This window comes from Lolium perenne, unplaced genomic scaffold, assembly GCF_019359855.2.
Source record: "Lolium perenne isolate Kyuss_39 unplaced genomic scaffold, Kyuss_2.0 unplaced44, whole genome shotgun sequence".
Lineage (NCBI taxonomy): Eukaryota > Viridiplantae > Streptophyta > Magnoliopsida > Poales > Poaceae > Lolium > Lolium perenne.
Window position 1 is genome coordinate 437,501 of NW_027249002.1, and position 10,000 is coordinate 447,500.

Sequence of the window (10,000 nt, forward strand, 5' to 3'; positions counted from 1 at the left end):
CCCCGAGGCTACAACCAAGAACTTGTGCTTGGTTGTAGGCTCAACATTTTAGTCCACCTTGTCGCTATATTTTCATTACTTCCCAATATGATCTCTTTCTTCTTCTCTTTTTTTTATCTCTCGGGTGCGCGAACAGCGCTCCCGATGGGAGTAGCCCCCGAGGCTACAGCCAAGGACTTGTGCTTGGTTGTAGGCTCCCGCAATTTCTATATTGTCATACTCGAAATTTTACTTTTTTCCGAAGTAGCCCCCGAGCATTTGGGCAAAAACTTGTATTTGATCAAAGGCTCCCGAAGTATTGAATAATTCTTTCTGTCGCCACTCTTCTTTTATTTTTCTTGTCGACATGCTTCCCTTAATCAAATTTACTTCATCCTTCTCGAATAGTCGTGATTTTTCTGCCCTGTGGGTCCATTGCTTCTACCACGTTGACACGTCGTGCAAGTGGGGGACACACGTCCTCCGCTTTTTCTGGCGCACGTACGGTAACGCCTATCTTGGTAAAATACCTTTTTGCCCTTGTATCTAGAAGATCCATTCTCACCACACGATTTCTTCATCCAACGGCACACTGCTTCACCCGATTCTTATATAAACCTTTCTTCAACCTCCGTTCATCCCCTCGCTTGCGCCGCTCACCTGTTCCTCTTCGCAAAACTTCCCCTAGGCCCAACTCTCTCCGATCTTCCACACGCACACACATTGCTCTGCCCATTGCCGTTGATGCCACCGCGCGCACGTCTGACTCGCCACAGCACTCCGGAATCCAAGATGGCCGCCGAGGATCTTGAGTGGGAGAGATCCAAAATCTCCAACCAAGACACCAACATGCTGAAGAGGCTTGGCCTCATGAAGAAGGAGGACGCCATCCGCTTTCCTAGCGAAGAAAGCTACCCCAATCCTCCAATGGAGTACCGGGTTAGTTTTGTTGATCATCTAATCCGCGGCCTTTCGACCCCAATCCACGATTTCCTCCGCGGCCTTCTTTTCGTTTATGGGATTCAACTGCACCAGTTGACCCCCAATTCCATCCTTCACATTTCTATTTTCATCACACTTTGCGAATGTTTCCTCGGAATCCCTCCCAATTGGGCTCTGTGGAAACGCATTTTCTGCCTCCGCCGCAATGGCTCCCACAACGTCACTTATAACATAGGTGGCGTTGTTATCTGTGTTCGTACTGATGTCGACTATTTCGACGTCAAGTTTCCTGATTCTGTTCAAGGATGGCGCAAAAAGTGGCTCTACATTCACGAAGAAAGCGCCAACTCCGTTGAGCACAACATAATTCCTTTCGACGGAAGTGCCAGAATTCAACGCCGTCGCTCCTGGGATGCCGAAGCTTCTGAGGAAGAGAAAAAGGCGACAGAGGCACTCATGTCTCGCATTCGTCAGCTTCAAAACACTCGAGGCAAGGAGCTGTCTGGTGTTCAAATCACTGCCTACTTCCTTAGGATTAGAGTGCAGCCTCTTCAGGCTCGCAAAAATCCCCTTTGGACGTACTCTGGTAAAAATGACGCCAACAGAATCTCCGGTGATCTTTCCACCAAGGACTTGGAGAAGTTGGTTCGAAGACTTTCTCGCCTGGGCAAGGACCCAGTTCCTTCCTCTTGTCGCGTGGAACCATACAGCTCCACCAATCCACTCCCCGAGGTATTTTGTCTTCCCGAGTTTTTATCTTGTTCCGCATTTTCTCTGCATCTCATTGTATTGTCATCTCTTTAATTTTCCTTTGGTCACTATTTTTTACAGAACCATCCTACTATGACTTCCCTTCCTCCTCTTCCGGAGAGTGGAGAAGTCGAAGAACAGGCCATCGTTGCCGAAGATACTCAAGGTTCTTCTATTCCTGAAAGTGAAGTCGCGGGTTCTCACAAATCTGCGGCTTCTCATGAAAAAGAAATTGAGTCTGAAGCCAGTGAATCGACGCAATCCCTTCCTCCTGCTGTTTCTCCAAAGAACAAAAGGAAAAGGACTGATGCCGAAGATTCTGGCACTTCTAAGGCTGAAGAAGTTGTTCCTTCTCATCCGAAGGCAGCTTACGATCCTTATGTTGAATCCCTCGTCAGCTCGTAAGTCATCTTTATCCCTCCCTATTTTTGTACTCGAAATATTTATCTTGTCTTGCTTTTTATACTGCCGATTTTTTGATCAACAGTGATGAGGAGGAAGAAGTACCAGTTACTGACGTGGCTCCTCGGACAAGCACGTCACGTACTGTACTTGCCTCAGACACGCTAGTTGAAGGAGAAGAAACCTCGCCTCCTCAACAAAACGTCGTCACCACTACTCCACCATCAAGCCCCCTTGCTCCTTCACCAAAAAGGACAAGGGTTGAAAAGATTGTTGAACCTGCCCCTCAGTTGGGCAGTTCGTCGACTCTGCTCCTAGATGATGTAAGCTTGTCGACATCTAGATTTTCCTTATTTTGTTTTTCCACACCTTTTCTCTTTTTCATGCCGATGTTTCTCTTGCTATGTTCACGTTGAACAGCCTATGATCAAGGATCTTCTCCGCATCGGTTCCCAATTTATTGGGTACCGTGAATATGCTAATAGAGCTGAAGGTAACGACTTTTATACTTGCCATGTTTCCTTGATTTTTTACTCCTGTTGCTTGCCGCGATTTTTGATCTTTCTTCTCTCTTTTTTTTTATCTCGACAGAGAAACTTGCAGAGGCCAACGAACGCGCCGACGCACTTGCTCGAAAACTTGAGCAAAGTGAGGCGGCTCGCAAGAAAGCCGACCTCGCTGCTAGCAAAGCCAAGGCCGAAGCTAACGAAGCCAAGGCGAAAGCTGCTGGTGTCGAGGAACTGCAGAAAAAACTTGAGGATGCTATAGCTGCTTTAGATGAGCACAAAGCTGCGCAAGCTTCTCGTGAAGAAGGAATCCTCAAGCGCCTGAAAACTCAGAGTCGCCGCACTTTCAGTAATTTAGCTGATCTCTTCTATTTTTACGAGAATCGTTGTTTCTTGTCTTTTCACTAATGCTTTGTTTCCTTAACAGCCCAAACAAACCAGGATTTTGATCTGACAAATCCTGTTAATGACCCTGTCCTTGACGCACTTTCCTATCTAGAGCTTCATGGGTCCGAGATTCGTGAAGGTGTGTCGAATGCTAGCGCGGTATTGTCGGCATTGTTCCCCTACTTCTTCCCGAAGAAAGAGGAGCCTGCGACTTTCCTCAACCTTGCCAAGATGTTCAATACATCGGAAGACCTTGGACTAAAGATGCGCCAAGAAAATATGAAGGTTGCCGTTGAGAACACTGTCGCGTTGGTTGCTGACAGTCGACAGACTATCGACTGGATGAAAGTTGGCGACACCGAGCAGATAGAGCAATCAAGGTGGAAGTCGCTGATTAAGGCAGCCAAGCCCAACACAAAGAAAATCTTGGCCTATCTCGGGATTAAGCCATCGTCGACTCCTAGCTCGTCAAGGCCGGAGGTCTAGTTGCATGCCTCTATTTTTCTTTTTGTTTCTTTTGCTCCTGTCGCCAAAGTAGTCATTTGGCGGCACGTACTTCCTTAGCTCCACTGTAATGCCCTTGTATTTATTCCAAGAGATTAATGAAAACTTCTATCTTTGCTTGTTATTTGATGTTGTCTTGTTTAAATTTCAGTTGATATTTGATAACTATACTCCATCTTCCGCTCCTTCCAATGTTTCGCCTTCTTCTTCCCGCGCGAGGAGAGCTTTTGCTGATACTGCTCCCGTCGACGATACCTTGTCGCAAGAACTGGATGAACTTCGACAGCAACTTCAGTATGCGAAGAAGCAAACACTTGTGATGATGGAGCAATCTCGTAAGTCATCTGAAGCCAAAAAAGTTGCTCTTCAGCAAGCTCGCGAGGCCGTGGCTGCTAAGGAAATCGCTGCTTCCGAGGCTGAAAAGGCGACTACTCGAGAAAATTTCATGCTCGAATTAATGAATGAAGCCAGTGCAGATATGTCGGGTATGCCTGTTTCATCCTGTGATATCTGTTTATCTTCATGCTATTGTCTCTTAAAGGTTTCCACTTCTTTGTTTTGATAGGTGCCTTTATTGATGCTGCTGCCGAGGAAGAGAGGGTAAATGCCAGGACAACCCTCCTTGTTAATCTTTCCCTGGACCATGGTTCTTTGTTTTGGGCTACCCCAGAGAGGACCCGCCAAATTGTCAGGTTTCAAGATCGCACCTCTCAAACTCGCGATTTCCTTGACTTCTGTACCAAGACCTTGTCCATGGTTTATAACTCCATGTTTCCTCGGAACGTCCAACCAAAAACTCTTCCTGAATTGATGGAAAGGTTCAAGGATGCTCGCAGTATACATGATTTTGTCAAAGCTCAACTGGTAGCTGGCGCCAGATTTGCTCTTATCATGCTCCAGATCTGCCATTCGAATCTTGACCTTACCCAAGTTGTCGCGAAAGTTCATCAAAAGGTAAAACGTCGAAGAGTTGGTGTTGATAGGATTAACACGAAGGTTACACCTATAGCCGAAGAAATGATTGAGGACCTTCTTCGGATGGACGCCGACTTTTTTGCCGATGGCCATTATGCCGATTTTCTTGGTGCTGCTCCTGAAGAAAACAGAGTTACTCTTGACGACATATTGAATCAAGACTAGTTATTTTTCTCTTGTAGATATTTCTTCTTTGTAATCCATGACTATATTGTAAAGCAATCATTATATTTCTCTGTTTGTCTAGCCCCCGAGTGTTTCGGTGACTCTTTACTGTATTTGTATATTTGCGAGGTTTTGAACCAAGGCATTTATATATTTATGGCGAATATGAGCCCCCGAGCTTTTTATTGAGTACTATTTTGTATTTTTATTGACTCACGAGGTATTTGAATACCAAGGCAAGGCTTTTCTTTTGTCGATGAACTATATTGAAATTCGTTGGAGTAAAGACTTTGATCATGTCGATAAAGAAGAAAAGTTATATTCTCACTATCTTTATTATATTGCAGCACCGCGAGCCCGCCTCATTAAAAACCTTCTCCGGCCCCACTCGGTGCCCCGAAAAAGGAAAAGAGTGCGTCTGAAAACTCGCGGGCGTTTCAGTACATTGAAGTTTTACAAGGACTATATTTCGACTCTAGGCGTAGAACCGCCTAAGTTGCGCCACGTTCCAGGGGTTTGGCTCCTCCACCCCTGTCTTCTTGTCCTTTATCCTGTATGCTCCTCCTCCGATTACTTCCGTGACAATGTAAGGGCCAAGCCATGGTGACTCGAGTTTTTCATGACTTTTTTGTGTGAGCCGAAGAACTAAGTCTCCCACCTGAAAAGATCTTGGCCGCAAACGTCGACTGTGGTAATTCTTCAAGTCCTGTTGATATTTGGTTACCCGAGATAATACTTCATCTCGAGCTTCATCAAGTGCGTCGACGTCGTCTTCTAGCGCTCTTCTCGACGTTTCTTCATCATATTCAGCGACACGTGGAGAGTTGTGCTCTATCTCGATTGGTAGTACTGCCTCTGCTCCATGGACCAGGAAAAACGGAGTTTCCTGCGTTGCTGTGTTTGGTGTTGTTCGGATGCTCCACAACACGCTTGGTAGTTCTTCTGGCCAAGTATGTCGAGCTTTTTCCAGTGGTCCTAACAAGCGCTTCTTGATGCCATTGCAGATGATGCCATTGGCTTTCTCGACTTGCCCATTGGTTTGAGGATGTGCAACTGACGCAAAGTTCAGCTTGATACCCACCTCTTCGCAATAATCTTTGAATTCATGGGATGTGAAGTTACTGCCGTTGTCTGTGACGATGCTGTGGGGCACTCCAAATCTGAAGACGAGGCCTTTTACGAATTTTACTGCGGATGCTCCGTCTGGTGAATTTATCGGCTTCGCTTCTATCCACTTTGTAAACTTATCGACAGCTACTAGCATATACTCCTTTCCGCCTGGCCAGGATTTGTGTAACTTGCCCACCATATCAAGTCCCCATTGAGCAAAGGGCCATGACAGTGGTATTGGTGCTAGCTCTGCTGCTGGAGAGTGAGGTTTTGCGGCAAACCTTTGACACGCATCGCAAGTTCTTACTATGTCCTTGGCGTCCTCGATTGCTGTCAACCAGTAGAATCCTGCCCGAAAAACCTTGGCTGCGATAGCTCGACTACTTGCGTGGTGGCCACATATTCCTTCGTGTACATCCTTCAGAATTATTCTTCCTTCTTCGGGTGTGACGCACCTTTGCAAGACGCCTGAAATACTTCGCTTATACAATTCTCCCTTGACCACCGTGAAAGCTTTGGAACGTCGAATTACTCGCCTTGCCTCAACTGGATCGTCAGGTATTTCTTTCCTGAGGATGTATGATATGTACGGCTGCATCCACGGTATCTGTATCACCATGACCAGGTCCTGATCTTCTTCTTCGTCTTCTTGCTTTTCCTTGGTAGCCCCCGAGGGTTTCTTCTCCTTCTTTTTTGATTTTGTCGACTTAGTGGATCTCTCTGTTATCTCTTCCCAGAATACACCTGGCGGGACTGCCAGGCATTGCGACCCGATGTTTGCAAGAACGTCGGCTTCGTCGTTGCTCAATCTGCTAATATGATTTACTTCGCATCCATCGAACAACTTCTCGAGCTCGTTGTACACCTCTTTGTATGCCATCATGCTATCATTGACTGCGTCACATTGGTTCATAACTTGCTGTGCCACCAACTGTGAGTCGCCAAAGATTTTTAATCGAGTTGCGCCGCAGGCTTTTGCCATCTTCATCCCGTGTATGAGAGCCTCATATTCTGCTTCATTGTTAGATGCGTTAGGGAACGTCATCCGAAGGATGTACTTCAACTTGTCGCCTTCAGGTGATATGAGTACTACTCCTGCACCAGCCCCTTCTAGTCTCTTGGACCCATCAAAGTTCATGGTCCAGGTTCTCGATAAGTCTGGGGGTCCTGTGTTTTGCAACTCCATCCACTCTGCGATGAAGTCCGGCAGAACTTGCGACTTGATTGCTTTTCTTTTTTCATACGTGATGTCCCGAGGAGAAAGTTCTATTCCCCAAAGGGAGACACGTCCCGTAGCTTCTGGGTTGTTCAATATATTTGACAAAGGAGCTTCATTGACCACTACGATCGGATGTGCCGAAAAATAGTGGTGCAATTTTCGTGCTGTCGTGAACACTCCATATGCTATCTTTTGGTACTGAGGATACCTTTGTTTTGAGGGCGATAAAACTTCGCTTACGAAGTATACTGGCCTCTGCACGCCGTGGAGTTTTCCTTCTTCTTCCCTTTCGACGACTAGCACCGTGCTCACCACTTGGGGCGTGGCTGCGATATACAGCAGGAGGGGTTCCCTTTCTTTTGGCGCCACCAAAATTGGTGGTGTCGAAATTGTGCGCTTCAAATCCTCGAAAGCTCTGTCGGCTTCTTCGTTCCATTGGAATTTATCTCCTTGTTTTATCAAAGCGTAGAACGGCAGCGCTTTTTCTCCCAACCTCGCGACGAATCTGCTCAAAGCTGCGACTCGCCCAGTTAGCTGTTGTATTTCTTTCAACTTTGTTGGCTTCCTCATTGTTACGATAGCTTGTATTTTGTCGGGATTTGCTTCAATCCCTCGTGCTGAGACTAGGAACCCCAGAAGTTCTCCTGCTGGGACGCCGAAAGAACACTTCGTCGGGTTCAGTTTGAGGCAGAACTTATCAAGGTTGTCGAAGGTTTCCTTGAGATCCTCGATCAGCGTTGCCCCCTTTTTTGATGTTATGACGACATCATCAATGTATACTTGCACGTTCTTCCCAATCTGTGTCGCCAAACACTTCTGCATCATCCTCTGATATGTTGCTCCCGCATTTTTTAGACCAAAGGGCATTGTTCTGTAGCAAAACACGCCGTAAGGTGTAATAAACGTAGTCTTTACTTCATCTTCTTCTTTCAATCTGATCTGGTTATAACCAGAGTATGCATCCAGGAAGGAAAGACGTTCACATCCAGCCGTGGAGTCGATAATTTGATCGATCCTCGGGAGGGGAAAGTGATCCTTTGGACAATGTTTATTGAGACACGTAAAGTCGACGCACATGCGAAGGACCTTAGTGTTTTTCTTCGGCACCAGCACGGGATTTGCTACCCATGTGGCTTCTGTGAATATCTCTTTGATAAATCCAGCTTCTTGTAGTCGATTGATTTCTGATAGCATGGCTTTGCGGTTTGGTTCCGAAAAATGCCGCAAAGGTTGTTTGATTGGTCTCGCTAGTGGATCCAAGTTTAGGTGGTGCTCGGCAAGTTCCCTGGGTACTCCTGGCATGTCAGCTGGACACCATGCGAAGATTTTCCAGTGCTCACGGAGGAACTCGACGAGCGCGCTTTCCTATGCGATATCCATGTCGTTTGCGATAGATGTCGTCTTTTTTGGGTCTGTCGGGTGAATCTGCACCTCTTTTGAATTTTTCTCGGTATTGAAAGTTGATTCTTTGTTTGGCCTTCCAACGTCTGGCAGTACGTCGTAATCAGTCATGCTCTTTGACGCCAAGTACTCAGCTTGCATCTCGAAAGTTTCTGACAACCGGTGGAAATCCTTGTCACACTTATCGGCTAAGGCAAAGCTTCCTTTGACTGTGATTGGTCCCTTTGGTCCAGGCATCCTCCACAACAGATATGTATAGTGTGGTACCGCCATAAATCTAGCATATGCTGGTCGTCCCAACAGAGCGTGGTATTGCGACGGAAAATCCACGACTTCAAACTCGAGCCTTTCGATTCTATAATTTTCTCGAGTCCCAAACTGAACGTCGAGATTGATCTTTCCCAATGGATAACTTGGTTTCTCCGGTGTGATGCCGTGGAACCTTGTGTCTGTTGGTTTCAAGTTTGCTAAGGATATGTTCATCTTCCTCAATGTATCTGCATACATAAGGTTTAAGCTGCTGCCGCCATCTATGAACACTCGAGAGACATCAAATCCTGCGATAATCGCCGCGTAATAAGTGCTGACTGCCCTGGTCGAGGAACTTGCTGCGGATGATCTGCTATTGTGAAGCCGATATCTTGTCCTGACCAATTAAGGTACTCAACTGTTGGTGGAGGCATTTTCTCTGCCATAAACACCTGTCGTGAGATTACTTTCTGAGCTCTATTGGACGGCCTTCCCTTCTGAATCATCGACACTGCTCCATTGGAGTTAGGATCAACATAAGGTGGTGGTGCAGGTGCTGCTGCTATTCTGAGCTGATGCCGATTGTCTTCTGTAATCGCGGGAGGAGGCAGCAAGTGAATCTCGCTTCTAGGTTCTCGAGGATTTCTCTGTGCTGCCCGCGCATTAGCGTTCTCTGCATACCGCAACATTGCTTGAAAATTTCGACAGTCCTTCTGCAAGTGCCCTGACTGTCTTTTGCCGTTGCTGTCGAGGAAAAAGTGCATCTGGCACGGTCCGTTCATCATCTCTTCAGGGGACACGAAAGGTCTTGGGAACCTAGGCCCGCTATTTTGCCTGTTGCGTGAATCATCCCTGTTATCTCCTCGCTGTTCACTGCTTCTCTGGTAGTCATCTCTATTGCTTCCTCCTGTATTTGTTCGAAAACCTGCCGAAATTTGTCCTGGAGCGTCGTAGTTCTGGTACTGCCGAGGATATCTTCGCCTCGGTTGATAGTTGCGACCGCGGTCCTCCTCTGGCGACCTGTGTCGTTTGTTGTGGACAGCGTCTTCTCCATCTGCCCATTTATTTGCTATCTCCATTAACGCGGATACTGTCTTTGGATTGGTCCTTCCCAAGTCCTCGACAAAATCTCCACGCCTGACTCCTGCGACAAACGCATCTATTGCTCTCTCGTCAGATATGTTTTCTGCCGAGTTTTTGATGATATTCCACCTTTGGATGTACTTTCTCATTGGCTCATCTGGTTTTTGTCGACACGCTCTCAACTCCTCTAGCGACGCTGGTTTTTTGCACGTGGATCTGAAGTTCTTGACGAACACATCCTCGAAACTTTCCCAGCTGTCGATGGATCCTGGAGCGAGTTTCTTTATCCAAGATCGTGCAGCTCCACTCAAATGCACCTGGATGCTTT